The sequence below is a fragment of the Diabrotica virgifera genome, chromosome 4 (genome assembly GCF_917563875.1).
Source record: "Diabrotica virgifera virgifera chromosome 4, PGI_DIABVI_V3a".
NCBI classification, from domain to species: domain Eukaryota; kingdom Metazoa; phylum Arthropoda; class Insecta; order Coleoptera; family Chrysomelidae; genus Diabrotica; species Diabrotica virgifera.
In genome coordinates, this window is record NC_065446.1 from 208,886,769 (window position 1) to 208,906,329 (window position 19,561).

Below are 19,561 nucleotides of genomic sequence, written 5' to 3' on the forward strand. Positions count from 1 at the left end.
GGACACGCTGTCATTGTATACACGTATTGTTATGGAGTAAATGACTTCATATGCAGCCATGACCGTGAATGTGTTAAGCTGTGAACGAAGCAGCGGTTTTACCCTTCGTATAAACTCTGTAGTTATCTCAGTCTTCATCTGCTTATGGTCAATTTTCCGCGCCTACTCTACTCCAAGATATTTGTACATACCGTTTTCACCCATGGCCTCGAAGTTCTGGCCATTTTGCTTATCGAATCCACCTCTGACTATATTTGTGACCATTCCTCTGACTATATTTAAAATACGGCACTTGTCTAGTCCGAAGTGCATACTAATGTGATTAGAGAATGTTTCTACAGTTTTTAGCATCTGTTCTAGGTTGTCTCGAGTGGAAGCCATTAACTTCAAATCATCCATATACAGCAGATGATTAAGTTTCGCTTCTACAGTGTTGTTACGTTTAATGCTAAATCCTAAGTCAGTGGAGTTTAATAGCTCGGATAGGGGGTTCATAGCTAAACAGAACCACAATGGACTCAGCCAGTCTCCTTGAAACAGGCCCCGGTTGATTGCGATATTTTCCGTTTCGATATTATTTTCACCAGGTATTTGGAGGTGAATTTTAGTCTTTTAACCTGTCATTATATGCCTTAAAAAGGTCACTATGTTATCATCGACTTTGTATAATCTTAATATATCTATAAGCCATTTATACGGCACTCAATCAAAGGCCTTGTTGTAGTCAATAAAGTCCGTAAAAGGTTCCTTTTTTTGGTGAATGCCTAAGTTGTCCTTTGCAACCATGGAACATTTATTATTATTTACATATTATTATTAAGTATATTGTAGGTACTACGCGCCTTATTATTTCTTTTCTGTACTTCAAGCTCAGTACCTCCGTTATAGTCAACTATGCTGCCTAGACATACAAATTCAACAACTCTCTTAATTTTCTGCTTATTTATCACAATAGACTGGTTTTTCCTGTTGCAAACAAAATCTCATTTCTTTGGTTTTGTTGATGTTTATTTTCTAGACCAACTTTCTTTACTTCTTATTAGTAATCTATTTACTTGGATTTGCTTGTTCTGTTTTACACAGTTGATGAGTGAGCTAATAGGCGGCAAAAGATCGCGAAGAAAGGAAAACATAATACGTTGTGCAATAGCTTTTGTTTCAGTAAGCTTTTAGGCGGTGCTAAGGTATAACTGTAGTATCATAAAGATGAAAGACATATATCATGTCTCCAATCTAGGAATTGCTGGTGCCAGTCTGAGGAATAGAGCTAGCAGCTTCGATATTAGAATTGGCAGCGAAAAGCTAATTACCTATCCACCTTAAAATTGTTAAGGTATACATCCATACGCGCTTCGGTCGGCGTGCACGCCGCTGTTAGATTAGTACCATTTAGTACGTCATAATTAGTACGTACCAAATCAGTTAGATGTAGTACGTACTAATCTAACCAGTCTGTTAGATTAGTACATGTTTTCCAGAAGTTCACAAACGAGGCGCCTCTTGAAAACAAGTATTCATCTAACAAACATGCAGCACACCGAGCGGAGCGCATATGTCTTCGTACCTTTAGATTTTTGAAACTTTCACATAATACCAAAATACCAACTGTCATTGTCCATGCAAAATCATGGATATATTTATATGCAGCGTGTGAGAAAGAAAGTCGCAGTTCCTGCAGGATCTGTATGTTCGTCACCGTAAAGATGATGACATTTTATTTTAAAACAGTGACAGATCTACCTAGCTTTTGGGTTCTGTAGATTCAGTTAAAATTTCTGAATAAAAGGTTTTTCTGTTGTCTTTATAAATCTCATTGATACATTTTGGTTAAAAAATAAATAAATTATACCCGTTTTCTGGATATACCTTTGTCTGAAATGATTTTCAAAATGGAATGTTTGAAATAAAATTTCATTAAATTTCTTAATAAACAATAAATTTAATATATTTTGCTACACGTATAATTACTAAGCAAATGACCTGTTCACCGCGAGAAACTTTCAACCAAACTTAGGCAAGTATTCGATATTACAGCCCCAGAGCGTAATAAATAACTGTTCCAACCCTGTTGTGCCTCCCCTTTAACCAGGTACACATAGTTAGTCGTATGTTGTTAATAATGATCATAGTTCGGGGCATTAACCACCTCTAAAGTCAGAATTAATCTCACCCACATCAAGACACCCGAGAGCGCTTTTACGGGATTCATATATTTCAATGTGGACCATTATTTGCTTCATTTGTCTCTGGTCTAGATGAGATATCTGTTGTAGCGTTGAGTTCGTCTGATCTCTCCGTAATGCTTTCCGTACTTAATAAAGTAAGCACAAAATCTTTATCACAATACTGGAGTTAAAAAACACAGCGCAGTATATTTTTTACATATACGTATACACGAGGTGTACACTAAACGATTTGTATAGAGTTAGTTGACTCTACAATAAGTTTAAACTAATATTAAGCATACATTAATGACGATTTGACAGCTACCAACATAAAAAGTTAAACAGAAATACAGTTATAACTTTTATTTGGTTTCACGGTTTGTATGGATAAGCTGCTGATGCTTTAGTGGAATAGATTCCTAGCATCGCCCGATGGCATGGATATGGATATGCCTCAGGTGCATTGTTTACTTTAAACGTTATCGACACTCACCTCAACTTCCTCTAAAGGCTTACGTTGAAAGAATATTTAAATTTTATCCATCACTCGGTGCGTTTTGATTCAATTCAGTCTTCTTGCAAAGACTCTGATAACGAATAAACCCAGAATCACGTGTCAGATGATGGCAAGAGATTCGAATTGAATCAAAACGAAACCGTATATTTTTATATAATAAAAGCTATTAAAAATGCCTATTCCACTTGCACACTTTTCATTTTACAAAAAAAAATTAAAAATAATTTTAACGATTTCTGCGATAGAAACGATCTTATCGAATAAATACTTAATTTTCTAAAAAAACGATAGATATCCTAATTTCTAATCAACAGTAATAGACCTGGATCACGCGTAGTAAAAAAACTTGATTAATAGCAAGCTGAAAATTTGTTAATAGCTTAACGGTGTCTAGCCGGACAAATTTTGATGTATGGAAACACTGGAACAGGGGAAATTTTAATTGTGGAACAGGTTAAATATATGAAACGTCAGACTACGAAAACGTTCCATGTATTTTGCCGGACAGAACTTCCAATTGATATGTTAGCATTTCAATAAATTCTCATACAAAAATCAGACTGGTGTTTATCACCAACTTGGCATTTTAATGAGTGGACCACGAAGAATATGTCAAATGACAGGAATTATATTGTTGATAAATGCCAGTCTGATTTTTGCATGAGAGTTTAATAAAACGGTAACAAATCAATTGGAAGTTCTGTCCGACAATATACATGGGACGTTTTCGTAATGTGACGTACCAAATTTTTAAACTGTTCCACAATTAAAACTTCCCCTGTTCCAGCGTTCCCGTACATCAAAGTTGGTCCGACTAGACAACATTAAGCTATTATCAAATTTTCAGCTTGCTATTAATCAACTTTTTTTGATACGCGGGATCCAGGCTTATATACGGAGTTATCCATAAACAGAGAAGAAATAAATTTCTTAGGATTTTCTCTTGCGCGTAAGTTAAAATGGTTAAAGTGGGAGAGCCACATAACCAATCTGCAACATTCATGATAATCCAGAATTACTATATAATAAATATTGTCGAATACACCCTGGGGAGCTAATACAATAACCTTACCTACTCTATGTAGATCAATAATACGTAGTAAATAAGACTATGGTTGTTTATGCTAAGATCTTGCTAACAAGACTGAAAAAACATTCAAAATACACGCTGGAGATTAGTTTTAGGTGCCACGTTAAGCCACGAAGGCAACTCCTATCACTAAACTGCGTTGCCAAAATTTCAGCAAAAAAAAAGCGTAGCCTTATTAACAATTTGCAGAAAAGTTTATCATCAGATCTTACACAAACAAACACAAACACAGAAAGAAAACTGATACCATTTTCTGAACAAACAAAACGTATTATTGGTCTGAGACTAAAGCAGTTCACTAAAAGTAAAGACGATTCATAGTAGAGGATGCGATACCTATGAAGTCGATCTGCAGCTATCTGTTTAATGGATAAAAATTATTGGATATGTAATTTAGCGTGTTAACAATTACAAAAAACAAGGGTTGCCAGATCTAATTTTGTTTAACTATAATTAATTAAGAATTAAAAAATGACTTTTTTTATAAATAAAAAAAAATTTCGAACCGGACAAATATTATTTTAGTTTTTTTAATCATTCTAAACAAAAAAGATCTTTTGTAATGTTTCTCTAAAGTTGATCGTTTTCGAGTTATAAACAATTTAAAACTGAAAAGAGAAAGAAAGATGACGATTTTTAAGGCTCAGAAACACAAGTAAAAAATATCATTTTTGTAATCATCAAGTACATAAATTCAAGTTCAATTCTTTTTCTATCAGGTCTTAATAAGAATATTAGCCATGTTTTATTCTGAAATATATTTTTTTAATTATTGTTAATGAGGAAATTTTGTTATGGGGAGACGGGCATTAACAACTAAAAACAATGTTTCAAAATGAAATAAGTCCAAAAGGCTTATCAAGAACAACTGATCGAATAAGGTTTGAACTTGAATTTAGGTACTTCGTAATTTCAAAAATTGTATTTTATACTTACGTTTTTGAGCCTTGAAAATCGTCATCTTCTGTTATTTTTTCAGTTTTAAATTGTTTATAACTAGAAAACGATCAACTTTAGAGAAAAATTACAAAAGACCTTTTTTGTTTAGAATGACCTAGTAAAAAATCTGAAATAATATCTGCCCGGGTCGAATTTTTTTATATTAACCCAAATTTTGTTAACCCAAATTAATTTTTATTAACCCAAAATGTTTATTAGGATTAATATATCTATTCTTAACAAAAAGGTCGATCAGCCTTAGATAACCTTAACTTAGATTACTATTTAAATAATTTGAATAAGACATATTATGTTTATTTATGTTTTGTTTATATTATGTATAATTGTTTTGTTTGTATTATGTTTATATTGGGTGAAGTCGAGTTCGCTCCGCTTCGTTCAGGTATATTTTAGAAGGGTACGAATTGGCTCCCGCATGAATGCGTGTAGGCTCTCATATAATCGCGGAAACATTAGACATTGTTGCCAAATCGTGTAATATTTATACTGTTTAGGAAATTTACATAGTGATATATACTTTTTATAGGAAAATTATACTTTTAGACAAATACTTTTAGAGTTTGTTTTAGTTCAACATTGGCATATGTGGCAATTTTAACACAAATTATCGGTGTCGGCCGGTATGCGCTCGACCGTTTTGCGCTCTTACCTGAAATCGGCCGGTTTGCGCTCTACACTCTAATACCCGAAAGTTAAGTTAGGACCGAAGGGTTAGGTCTTCCTCTCTTCCCATAGATATTTCTAGGAAGGTACCTGTTTCTAACAAAAAGAGAAAATTTGAAGGAAGTGACAACGCTGGGTGATATTTTCGACATGTTTAGGTAAAATAAATTTTGTCTATGGGAGCCAATTCGGACTCTACCTTTTTTAGTTCAGGTAAAATTCTTACCATTGTGATCGAACTCGACCCCGTCCTTTATATTATGTACTACTTACTTTGTTTCTGGCCGCATTGTCTTATCCTAAAGCCAATAAAAAAAATTTAATTAAAATGGACGTCATTTTTAATTATTAATTAATTATAGTTAGAACAAGATTAGATCGGGCAACCCCCTTTTTTTGTAATTGTTAACATGCTAAATTACATATCCCATCATTTTTCTCCATTAAACAGATCGGTGAAAATCGACCTTATATTGTATCTTAGACTATTACTAACAGGTGATATTTGTCTCTTTTGTATTAGAAATATTTCAACGTGGAGAAACTGTACAACACAATACCTCTAAATTTTCTAATATATTTTGCTAAGTTTGTACCTACTTTTGCTTAAAATATCAATAAAAATATGAAACCAGCTTGTAAAATTATTTTAATATCCACATTCTTCCAATGAATGTCTTAATAACAGTAAGATCTGAATTAAATTGAAGCTGGGCAGTTTTTCTTGATTTGCCAAAATTTTCATTTTTGGACAAGTAAGTTGTTCAAATAAACGCTTTAAGTCCATTATCAGTGAAACGTGTAATTTCCGATTGCTTTTTATACCAGAACCGGTGGATCGCATATGTCCTTATGGATAATTTAAAAACTGTCTTTACTTCCTATCTAACCTATAACTCGTGGTTGATGCGGTAAATTTTTGCAAATAAAAAAAAACAAATATACTAACATTCAGTCTACCGCAAGTGAATAGTCTAAAATTTTTAACAACATCACTTAATGCTTCTATGTTCTTTTTTATAGGTACATTCAATAAAAAAAAACGTAAGAAAACATTTTTCCTTCAATTGTATACATTTTATGGGACACTTTCTATACATTTTGTCGGAATGGGACGTTTCATCGCCGCCGGTTCATCTCCGCCGTTTCGATGCCGGCGGTTCATCGCCAGTCCATTTCATCGCCGTCCGTTTCATCGCCGTCCGTTTCATCGCCAGTTAGTCAGTTGATTTTGTATTATAGAAGATGACACGACACGACACGACGTTAAATTCAGTTCAAAACTTATGGCAATTAAAAAGATAAAAAATATTATTATATTTACTGTTCTACTTTTTTGTACAGATATTTTGGGTTCTTTTCGAATTTAGGAAACAGTTTCTCTGAGTTGGAAATGATGACCGGGAAATTTAAAAGATTATCAGTAGTAATTGCACAAGAGCTCTAAAATTATTGAATTTTTCCCGAGTGACACTTTGGCAGTTTTAATTTTGGGTTCTTTTCACATGTCAAAGTGTCACGGGGGAGAAAATTCTATATTAATTTTAGAGATCGAGTGCAATTTGTTGCGATTATTTCATGAATAAAACTGTTCAAAACCAAAATTTTATTGTAATGTATTTATGAAAGTACAAATTAGTACAATTAAACACACAGTTGTTATAAATATTTTACGGTTGAAAGTCATCACTTTTAAAAAAATTTTAAAACATTAATTGTCATTAATGTCACTGAATGTATTTTTTCATAGCAACGAAGGGCATCTGACGTAATATACTTGACGACGGGAAATTATCAAAAATTATCAGTCTAATTTAGATTTCTGTAGCTTTCTATTGGTCAGAATCTCCTATGAATGTAATAATCAGTAGTAATTGCACAAGAGCTCTAAAATTCTATATTAAGTTTAGAGATCGAGTGCAATTTGTTGCGATTATTTCATGAATAAATGTTCAAAACCAAAAGTTTATTGTAATTTATTTATGTAAGTACAAATTAGTACAATTAAACACACAGTTGTTATAAATCTTGACGGTTGAAAGTCATCACTTTTATAACTTTTAAAACATTATTTGTCATTAATGTCACTGAATGTATTTTTTCGTAGCAACGAAGGGCATCTGACGTAATATACTTGACGACGGGAAATTATCAAAAATTTTCACTTTAATTTAGATTTCTGTAGCTTTCTATTGGTCAGAATCTCATATGAATGAAATAATCATTATAATATATTTTATAATTTAAAAGTTTAAAAGTCTATTAAAAGATTAAGTATGGCAACGGAAATGGTCATATCTCGCATTTCCTAGAATTCCTAATTAATATTAAAAATAAATAATAAATGCAACTGTCGAAAATTCAGAAATATATCAGATAGCGATTAACTGACTGGCGATGAATCGGCCGGTGATGAATCGGCCGGCGATGAATCGGCTGGCGAGGAACTGGCGGCATCGAAACGGCGGCGATGAAACGTCCTGGACCCACATTCTGTGTATGCTATTTCAGAAAATATAGTATTTAAGATTTACAAAATAAAAAACACGACTGTCCTTGTTAAACCAAAGGGACTTATACAAATATTTTTCATATTCTCTAAGTAAAGTGAATTTAAATATATCATATAAATTAAAATATGTAAACTGCAACCACAATTTCATTTAAATATAAATTAACGTTAGCTTCACTTTCAAGTAATGCAAAAATAATACCTTCAGAAAGATTAATTTGAGAAAAGTTTGCTTTAAGGCCATTTACTTAAATATACCGTTTAAAGTTACAAGAAAATTACCCCAAAAGATATATTTAACCTTAATAAAAAAGAAGGATCTGAATATTTACAACTGGTTTATGATTTGAATGTTAATTTGGCCATTTAAATGAGAACATTTAAGAATACTAATTGGGGAAAATTAAGAATAAAGTAATTAGAAGTTAGGCAGTTTTCAGTTTTGGGCTTTACAAAGGAACTTATCTCTTTGTAGTTTGGCTAATTTTAGGTTTGCTACTTTGGGATATTACAGGCATTTGTGTTTGCTATTTTTATTTAACTTTAAAGAAGCGAACAAGTTTGCTCGACAATAGATACAAAAATCAACATATACAGAGTGTCCCCGAAAATAGTGCGTTCCTTAAAGGTGTGGGTAGAATGCACCATTTAAAAGAAAACTTTCTTTTAAATTTTTTTTCTAAAGTCATCTGTTGGCTCAACAAAAATAAAATAATATCTTTTACTAAAATTTACAGTTTCATTTAATTTGACAAAGCGAAAATATTTAAAATTGTAAACACAAACAGTCATATCATAATTACCTGTAACCCGACAATACATCGTATTGTTGTGGTATTGTCATGATTTCGTTCGCAAGTATTATGTTAATTACGTAATACCTATAGTGTATAATTAGTGCAAGATTTAGGTACAGCAAGGCGATTTACCTCGAAGTTTAAGGATTTCTAGGTGGTTTCAAAACAAAATGTGTAAAGTGTTGTGTGCACATAAAGCTTGTTTTACGAGAAATGGTGTTTGTGTGTTTTACTTTAATAATGCCAAAAGTATTAATGTATGGGCTGGGATTATTAGTAATCATCTGATTGAACCACTCGAACTTCCCAGAAGATTGAATGGAGAAATGTAATACTCAAATTTTTTGTAACATGTTATACCGATAGATACTTCTTGAAGACGTAGCTTGATTGAGTTGATTGTAATAAAAAATTTTCATGTAAGTTAAAACACTATACAAACCTTATTTATTAAATATTTAATAAACACAAATAATATGCTGTCTTTTATCACTGTTATCCGTATTTTATCAATTATTAGGCCTAATGGTCGATGATTCATGAAAGTTGAGTTACAGTAAAATTATTTTTACACAGAAGAAGGAACGCAGCATTGCCGGCTGTATCTGAATTTCTGTGGACATTAATCAAATGCATTAATATTAATAAATTATTTTTTTGAAAACTGTTTACAAAAAAATTGTATCAGACTTTTTTGCTCTAAATGGTGCACTTAGCCGTACCTTGAAGGAACGCACTATTTTCGGGGACACCCTGTATATGTGCACATTGTTAATATAATCTCACAGTTTACAACAAATTTTAACACAGATCTTCTGAGTTTTTTAAAACTTATTTAGTGCGGCAGATTTGTGCAAACATTATAAGAATTGTGCATTTAATGATAGAAGCATATAATTCGGACCACATATACTACACATATAGAGGTTACAAATTAGATATGAGTCCATCTCAGATTTTACCTTTTACATAAATGGCGGGGATTTAAAATGGCGACGATACATATGTAACTAATAGCACAATAACTTTAAAATGAACAGTCCGACTTCAACCAAATTTGATTTATGGGTTCCTTTTTTGATGGATAATATCGAGCTCCTGAACCGGAAGAATCAGTTTACCAGAAGTTGTGTTTTTCCTGATTTTTTATGTAAAAATATGTTGTTGTTTTTTCAATTCTTTCACCCTGTATATATTAAGTTTTCACAAAGGTAATATCGGCATTAAAAAGAGCGTAAAAATATTGTTTAGGAAATATTTTGAACTTTTTAGTTATGTTAATTACCATGTAATAAATGCATAACTTATCTTCACATGTACCTTTGTGTGGCAGATCCGTGCAAATATTATAAGAATTATTGTGCATTTAATGGGAGAAGCATATAATTTGAACCACACATACTACACATACAAAGGTTCAAATTTAGTACAGAGGCTATCTCAGATGTTGCCTTTTACAAAAAAAGGTGGGTATTTAAAATGGCGACTATACATATGTGACTAATAGCGCGATAAATTTTGAACGAAAAGTCCGATTTCAACAAAATTTGGTATATAGGTTCCTTTTTTGATGTATAACATCGAGCTCCTGAACCGGAATATGTTGTTTATTTTTTCAATTCTTTTGCCCAGTATAGATTAATTTTTCAAAAAGGTAATAACGGCGTTGAAAAGAGCGTAAACATATTTTTTAGGAAATATTTTGAACTCTTTAGTTATATTAACTACCATTAATTTAATAAATGCATAACATATCTTCACGTGTAGGTACCTATGTGCGGCAGATTCGTGCAAATAATATGTAATATAAGAATTATTGTGTATTTAATGGTAGAAGCATATAATTTATAGCACACATACTACACATACAAAGATTCAAACTGAAATATGAGGTTATCTCAGATTTTGTCTTAAAAAATATGGTAGGCATTTCAAATGAATCTGCCGCCCGTAGGTACATGTGAACATAAGTTATGCATTTATTTAATGGTAGTTAACATAACTAAAAAGTTCAAAATACTTCCTAAAAATATTTTTACACTCTTTTCAATGGCAGTATTATCTTTTTGAAAAATTTATATATACAGGGTGAAAGTATTAAAAAAGAAGCAACATATTTTTACATAAAAAAACAGTAAAAACACAACTTCTGGCAAACCGATTCTTCCAGTTGGAGACCTCAATCTTACTCATCAAAAAAAGAAGCTATGTACCAAAATTGATTGAAGTATTACGTTTCGTTCAAAAGTTATTTTGCTATTAGTCACATATATATAGTCACCATTTTGAATGCTTGCCATTTTTTTAAAAGGAACAAAAACTGAAATGGCCTCATATCTAAATTTGAACCTTTATATGTGTAGTATATGTCGTCCAAATTATATACTTCTACCATTAAATGCACAATAATTCTTATATTTGCATGAATCTGCCGCACATAGGTACACGTGGAGATACGTTGTGCATTTATTAAATGGTAATTAACAAAACTAAAACGTTCAAAATATTTCCTAAAAAATATTTTTACGCCCTTTTTAATTGCTGTATCAACTTTTTGAAAAATTAATACCGGTGAAAGAATTACATATTTTTACATAAAAACCAGGAAAAACACAACTTTTTGTATACCAATTTTTTCGGTTCAAGACAGATCTTATACAGGGTGTCCCAAAAGTAGTGGAACGGTCGAATATTTCGCGAACTAAACATCGGATCGAAAAACTGAAAAATACGTGTTTAATCATTTTCAAAAATCTATCCAATGACACCAAACACCAACCCCCACTACACCCCCTGGAAGTGGGGTGGTTGGTAACTTTAAAATCTCAAATGGAAACCCCCAGTTTTCCTTGCAGATTTTAATTTGTTACATAAAAGTAAGCAACTTTTATTCAAGACATTTTTTCGAACTGTGGATAGATGGCGCTATAATTGGGAAAAACGATTTATCCTGATACCATAGGTAAATTATAGAAACGGTCTAATATCTCACGAAATACACTTCCAAATGAGAAACTAGAAAACAGATTTTTAATCTATTTCGAAAACCTATCGAATAACACCAAACATGACCCTCCAACCCACCCCCTGAATGTGGGGTGGGGGGTAACTTTAAAATCTTAAATAGCAACCCCCACTTTTTATTACAGATTCGGATCCATCATGAAAAATTAAGTAACATTTATTCGAAACATTTTTTACAATTGTTAATAGATGGCGCCTTAATTGAAAAAATTCGATTTATTAGCGCCATCTATCAGAAATTTTAAAAAATGTTTCAAATAAATGTTGCTTAATTTTTTATGACGAATCCGAATCTGCAATAAAAAGTGGGGGTTGCTATTTAAGATTTTAAAGTTACCCCCACCCCACATCCAGGGGGTGTGTTGGAGGGTCATGTTTGGTGTTATTCGATAGGTTTTCAAAAAAGATTAAAAATCTGTTTTTTGGTTTCTCATTTGGAAGTGTATTTCGTGAGATATTAGACCGTTTCTATAATTTACCTATGGTATCAGGATAAATCGTTTTTCCCAATTATAGCGCCATCTATCCACAGTTCGAAAAAACGTCTTGAATAAAAGTTGCCTAATTTTACGTAACGAATCCAAATTTGCAAGAAAAACTGGGGATTTCCATTTAAGATTTTAAAGTTACCCCCCACCCTACTTCCAGGGGGTGTAGTGGGGATTGGTGTTTGGTGTCATTGAATAGATTTTTGAAAATGATTGAAAACGTATTTTTCAGTTTTTCGATCCGAGGTTTAGTTCGCGAAATATTCGACCGTTCCCCTACTTTTGGGACACTCTATATATCAAAAAAAGAACCTATATACCAAATTTGGTTGAAATTTGACATCTCGTTCAAAATTTATCGTGCTATTAGTCACATATGTATGGTCGCCATTTTGAAGGCCCGCCTCTTTTGTAAAATGCAAAATTTGAGATGGCCTTATATCTAAATTTGAACCTTTATATGTGTTGTATTCTTCTTCTTAACGTGCCCTATCAAGTCCCCTTGACGTTGGCGATTAACATGGCGAAACTGTCTCTGTCTCGAACTATTCTAAATAGGTGTTCTGCTTTCTTTATTCCTGTCCATTCCCGGATATTCTTCAACCAAGAGGCATGCTTTCTACCAATTCCTCTGCGTCCTTCGATTTTACCCATCATAATAAGTTGAAGAATATTATACCTGTCTCCCCTTACTACGTGTCCAAAATAGGCCATCTTTCTATATTTGATGTTATAAAGCAGCTCGCGGGTAGCATTTGCTCTCTTAAGGACTGCCATATTTGTCAACATAGCCGTCCATGGTATTTTCAGAATACGTCTGTGCAACCACATTTCAAAGGCCTCCAAACGGTTAATGGTGGATATTTTTAATGTCCATGCTTCGACACCATATAAGAGGACTGACTGATGTGTTGTATATGTGGTGTAAATTATCTTCTATCATTAAATGCACAATTGTTTCACATATCGGCTGCACTATTTATATTTACATTTAAACAATTTTTGAAGTTCTTACAACAAAGAAGTGAATACTTCTTTAGGCGCGATTGGGAAAATTTTTGGGAGCGAATGTTCCATTTTGGTAAATTTTACCAAAGTCATCAAAAATTTTTAGCGCTTCCCGCCCATGAATGACAACGGATACGTTTGCTCTGATTTTCATGAATTTTTTGATGTTATGTTTGAGTTGAGAACACCAAAAGAATGTCTATGGTTTATTTACTACTTTATTTTCTTATTATTAATACTAGTGATTTTTGACATACAATCAATTGCCTTCTACGGTCACTACGCACTACGCTCAATTTATTGTGACATTCTCCTTTTTATCGAATCTCCCTCCACTTCTTTCTGATCTCGTCAATTTTTGTTGGCACATTCCAATTTTATCTGATACGTTTTTTTCTGACATTTTTTTTATATTTCCTCTATTTTTTAACTCGAGAAGGACTCGATTTTGGCTATTTTGATTTTGAAATATTTGTAGAAGTCTTAGGAAGAAGATGTTATAATATTCCATCAGATATAAAAATGTATTAGTTGTATAGGAAGTGTGTAAAAAATGTGCTCATTGCTCAAGAATATCTCTATTTTTGACAATATCGAAAATTAATATACAGAAAATATTAATGTTTATAATTAAAATTAATTTTAAAACTTTGGTTAGTTAAAATAATAAAAACATATTTGCAACATTTTCTCTGTGATAAAGTTGAAAATCCAAGTTTGTCCGGTTAACCTTTCCGGAACCGTGCCAGAAAAACTTACGCTGCAGGCCGTGCGGGGCAACTATGTTACCCCGCTAAAATACTTTAATAATTCATTTAAATTTTACATTATTGTTTGGAAAATTATATAATAAGGCACTAGTAACTGAAATAATTTGTTTTTATTATTAAAAAGATTTACATTTTTTTTATTTTTACCTGTAATTACAATTTAATTTTATTCCCGATTTTTACAGTCAGGGCATAAAAATGTTTTACTTTCTTCTCGATATGTGTGGTACAAATTGGTTTTTTCTGCATGTACTAATGATATTTGAGTCTTTCTATCACGTGCCCTGGCACAAAAGCTGCATCTTCGACTTGTATATTGTTGAATGTCTCTGGCAATGGTTTCTGGCACTGTGTGCCCCGAGGAGTTAATTTCAATTCTAGTATAAAATTTAAATTTTATTTGATAATTTTTACAAAAAAACGATTTTGTAATATATTTTCTAAGATTACCTGGAGGGATAAAAAAAAAATAAAAATATTTTGAAAAGGTATAAAGACAAAACCGCATCTGGGGTAACCAAGTTGCCCCGCACGGCCACGGAAAGGTTAAAAGGGTAAGGCTAAGGGTAAAATCGAAAAAATTATATTGAGTAGTGAAAAATTTAAACTATCATATCTTAAAATAAAATAGAAAAAAAGATATAACGTTAGTTCTTCTTAGGCACTCCCGTATATATACCACACCGAGAGGAAAAAATTCTTAACATAAAAAAAATGTATTAATATTTGAGAAAGATCGACTTGGCATATTGCCTAAGAAATATATCTTTGTATGTAAGATATAATTTTCTAAAATATTTCAAATAAATTTTAATAAACCCAAAGAAATATATCTTAAACATGACTGAACTATCAGTTTCTTGCAAACTGGAAACCAATTTGTCACAAAGAAATTATATTTCTCATAAGAATATATTTTCTTGGCATTACAAAACTCTTCTTTCTGAGCAATAATATTTCTTAGTAAGGAATATTGTTATCTTACCATTATTAATTAATGTATTTAATGTATTAATAAAAATGATATTACATACGGCTAAATAAATCATTCTGTTAAGGTGATACAGTAGCGATCAACAGGTAGCAAAAACGCGTTCCAAGATTGCGGCTGTAATTTTGAATATTTTTTCGGGATATTTGGCACACGTATTCGTAATATAATAAAGAATGGCGGTATAGAGCCCAATTTGAAAAACATATTAATATGTGGCAATAATTACTCTGTAATTAAATACAATATTAAAAAACGAGCCTGTACCGCCATTAAGAAGAACGAAAAATACACTTTCTTCAAATAAAATTTTTTATCCGATGCCTAGATTTTGTGTCATTTTGGAACTACTAAAATTTTTTATTTCATTAGTAGTTCCAAAATGACACAAAATATAGGCATCGGATAGAAAAGTTTATTTGAAGAAGGTGTATTTTTTTGTTCTTCTTAATGGTGGTACATGCTCGTTTTTTTAATATTGTGTTTAATTATAGAGTAATTTCCACATATTAATATATTTTTCAAATTGGGCTCTGTTCCGCCATTCTTTATTATTACGAATACGTGTGCCAAATATCTCGAAAAAATATTCAAAATTACAGCCGCAATGTTGGAACGCGTTTTCGCTACCTGTTGATCGCTACTGTTTCCTCTTAAGGTAAAATCATTCTTTATTAGATAATAAAAACAGGATGTAAAACGTTAGATAATAATACATACAAATAATTTCTCCACCACTGGCTTGTTTACCATAATAAAATGATGGAGAGGCCAATCCAACTTACTTAATTTTTCCTTCTTTTTGTTAATAGTACTTTGTATATCAGCAATTACCTAAAACAAAATCGTTCTGTAGAAAGAGTAAACTTATTTTAACAAAAAAATGTTTATAAGGATATAAGTACATACTTATATTGACAAAAGGAAATACAAAAAATTAAATACACGGCCCCACATAAAAACTATTAATTTTTTGGTATCAGAACGGTAGGTATCAGTAAAAAAGTCTACAATCCAAAAACATTTCTTGGCATTTCAACAAATAATAATCAATAGTATTTAGTTCAAACATGGCTTTATTTAACCTACACATCTTTATTTTGTAAATAAAATATTAATTATTTATCTGTATAATAATAAGTCACACACTAAATATTGTTTAGCGAAACCAAGAGTGAAAATACAACCAATGCAAACATTGAAGCAGACATAATATGTAATTTTATTTATTTATATAATCTAAAAAACAGCATACATAATAATTAAGAAATTTTATTAAGGGAAAGTATTATTTATTTAAATGTAGTAATGAAACACAGACTTACTCACAATCATTTAATTATACTTTGACGACCGGTTTCGATCTCTACATTATTCAGATCATCTTCAGGTCGGCGTTACAAGTAGTTAAATGCTACAATTAAAGAAAACCAGAGTTAGAACATTGTCTGGTTGCACAGATGCTAATAGAAAGCCAAATTTGAAATTTTTTGAAATAAAGGTTTGCAACTGTTGACCTTTCAGAAATTCGATACATACAAATACACACCTATGAGAAACAGATTCTCATAAGCATGTATAAGCACATGGATGCATGCAGTTTATGACTATTTGTTGAGAAAAGGGGTAAAACTTTAAGATATTAAAAAACTAATAAAATATTTATAAAAATCACATATGCTACCAAATTCAAAAAATAATAATAAATAGTAATATTGCTTTGATCCACTTACATGCCGATACAAGGAATGCGTTGCCAGTTCGTTGATAACATGTTTATACGTGCAACTTATGCTAATTGGTTAGCTGGGAGAGGTACAGGGCAAACGGACATGTTAAGTAGGTCAAAACATAGTATTTTTTTTTCTCACAAAAAAAAATTCAAAAATTTACTATGTTTTGACCTACGTAATATGTCCGTTTGCCCTGTACCTCTCCCAGCTAACCAACTAGCATAAGTTGGACGTATAAACATGTTATCAACGAACTGGCAACGCATCCCTTGTATCGGCATGTAAGTGGATCAAAGCAATATTACTATTTATTATTATTATTTTTTGAATTTGGTAGCATATGTAATTTTGATTAATATTTTATTACTTTTTTAATATTTTAAAGTTTTACCCCTTTTCTCAACAAATAGTCATAACCTGCATGCATCCATGTGCTTATACATGCTTATGAGTATCTGTTTCTCATAGGTGTGTATTTGTATGTATCGAATTTCTGAAATGTCAACAGTTGCAAACCTTTCTTTCAAAAAATTTCAAATTTGGCTTTCTATTAGCATCTGTGCAACCAGACAATGTTCTAACTCTGGTTTTCTTTAATTGTAGCATTTAACTACTTGTAACGCCGACCTGAAGATGATCTGAATAATGTAGAGATCGAAACCGGTCGTCGAAGTATAATTAAATGATTGTGAGTAAGTCTGTGTTTCATTACTACATTTAATATGGACTAACATATGCAACCCATTCAATAATATTTATTTATTTATGTTAACTAATTTTTAACCACAATTAAATAAACCGAAAACTTCCTCAGCGCAGCCCCCGCCATGTTTGATATAGGTAGCGTTGAATTGCAATGTATATCGAATTATAGATATTGTATATCGAAGACGATACATTCAAGAAACCTATTATAGTTTACACATAAGTATACACATTTTCAACAAGGTACTTACATGTATAAAGCTCTACCATTTTTGGAAGCCTCCAGTTGGTTAATAGCTCATTTCTTAATATTGTTCTGAAGATATTACATCATATTATATCATTCAGTCCGAGGTGGAAGTCCAAACGTCAATAAAATCATTTTTTAAGTTAAATTGTGGCTTTTTTCTAGTTAGAATAATAAGCTCCTTTCTTTTAGAGTTGTCCATCATTATACCTAAAAAGTCATTATGTGTCTTTTATAACCATTCGGATATGCAAAAATATTATTATTATCTATTAAATTACTCAATTTAATTGCCTCTGTACGTACCTTCGAAATATCCGTTAATAATTTTTTAAGAAAAAGAACAAATCCAAAATCCTTCTACCTATGAAAATGAACTAATGTTTCAATCACAAATAGTGAATAATGGTTAATCTGCGCAATTCTTTTGTGAAAAAAAATCTCTTTGCAAGTAACATTTCGTCTTAGTGATAAAGTTTTTATTTTATTACACAGTTACTACAGAGGGTATTTCTGAAGAATGATTTCTTGTGGTTTAAAATATTTATTTGATTTCAAGAAAATTTCTTGTTCACAAATATAAATATGGATTAACCTAATATATTTCTTATACTGCAAAATATTTGTAGTTTTCAATTGAAGAAAACAAAACTTTAGGATAAGAACATGAAATAACCATTAATCCATTTCTTAATATTGAAGAAATTGTGTGTAAGAAATTATTGAGTTCGGTTTAAAAAACTTATTTCTTTATACGTGAACCGGTATGTTTAAGGTTAGTATGATATGTTAAATTTTAAGAAAGATGGCTCAAAGAAATCAGTGTTTTAGGAGAAAAGAAATCGTTCTCTCGGTGTATATTTTTCACAAAAGTTTATAACTCCAGATTAAATCAATTTCTCTAATCTTCTTTAATCATAAATTCTAAGAATGTTAATTATTTTCTCTTCAACATGCAGAATTGCAGAATTACATCCAAAGCCCTGCAACAATAATGAAGTCCATAATCGTTTCCATTTTCCATAATACATTCAGCAAGGTTATTATTCGAAAATTGAATAAACTGTACGTCGGTGTTCACTGCCTATAGAATAAAGTAACATTAGAGAGATGTTGTCGAGATAGATATGCGATATGAAAAGTAGTATTACAAATTCAGGAGTTTATGGTGCGAATATCTGAAGTACTGCACGCGAGCCATTTGCATGAGATATTTCGTAATGATTGTATCGTACGGAGTGACACCGGAAGTGGTGGAGACTGGTTCTATAAAATCAGCAGATATATAAATATGCTTTGATAGAAATATAACAAAAATATACATGTCATATTTTAGTCATGTATGCCACAAAATATTATACTACATAGATATTAAAAAGGATACATAAAAATCATTTATAATGTTCAGTTTTAAGGATTTTTAAACATTAAGTAGGCTAGTAGGCATTAAGTAGGATTACAGAAACTTTTAACATCAAACATAGTCACAAAAAGAACAAAAATATTGATATACAGAACGATTTGACTATATATACAGAATACAAAGAATGATTTTGACTTAAAACTCTATCTTATTTAACACAGTTACTTAGAATAGTGTCCGTCAGCCTTCTCATTAAGATAGATCTATTTTTAAAATATTAGTACTTTAAAAGTGGAGTTAGGCAACTTTAATTTTTGAAATGAAATAAGGAAAAATTGTGGAGTTAGGCACATTTAATAACGAACTTCATGAAGGAATATGCGAAACTCCATAAAAAGTCGCCAAAAATAAACTTTGAAAAATGCTTAAGTCCCACAAGAAAAACAAATGTGGGGTTTTAAAGATAATAATGCTACTTAAATATAGTTAACACAAAAACTATAATAATATGATCAAATTGAACTTACC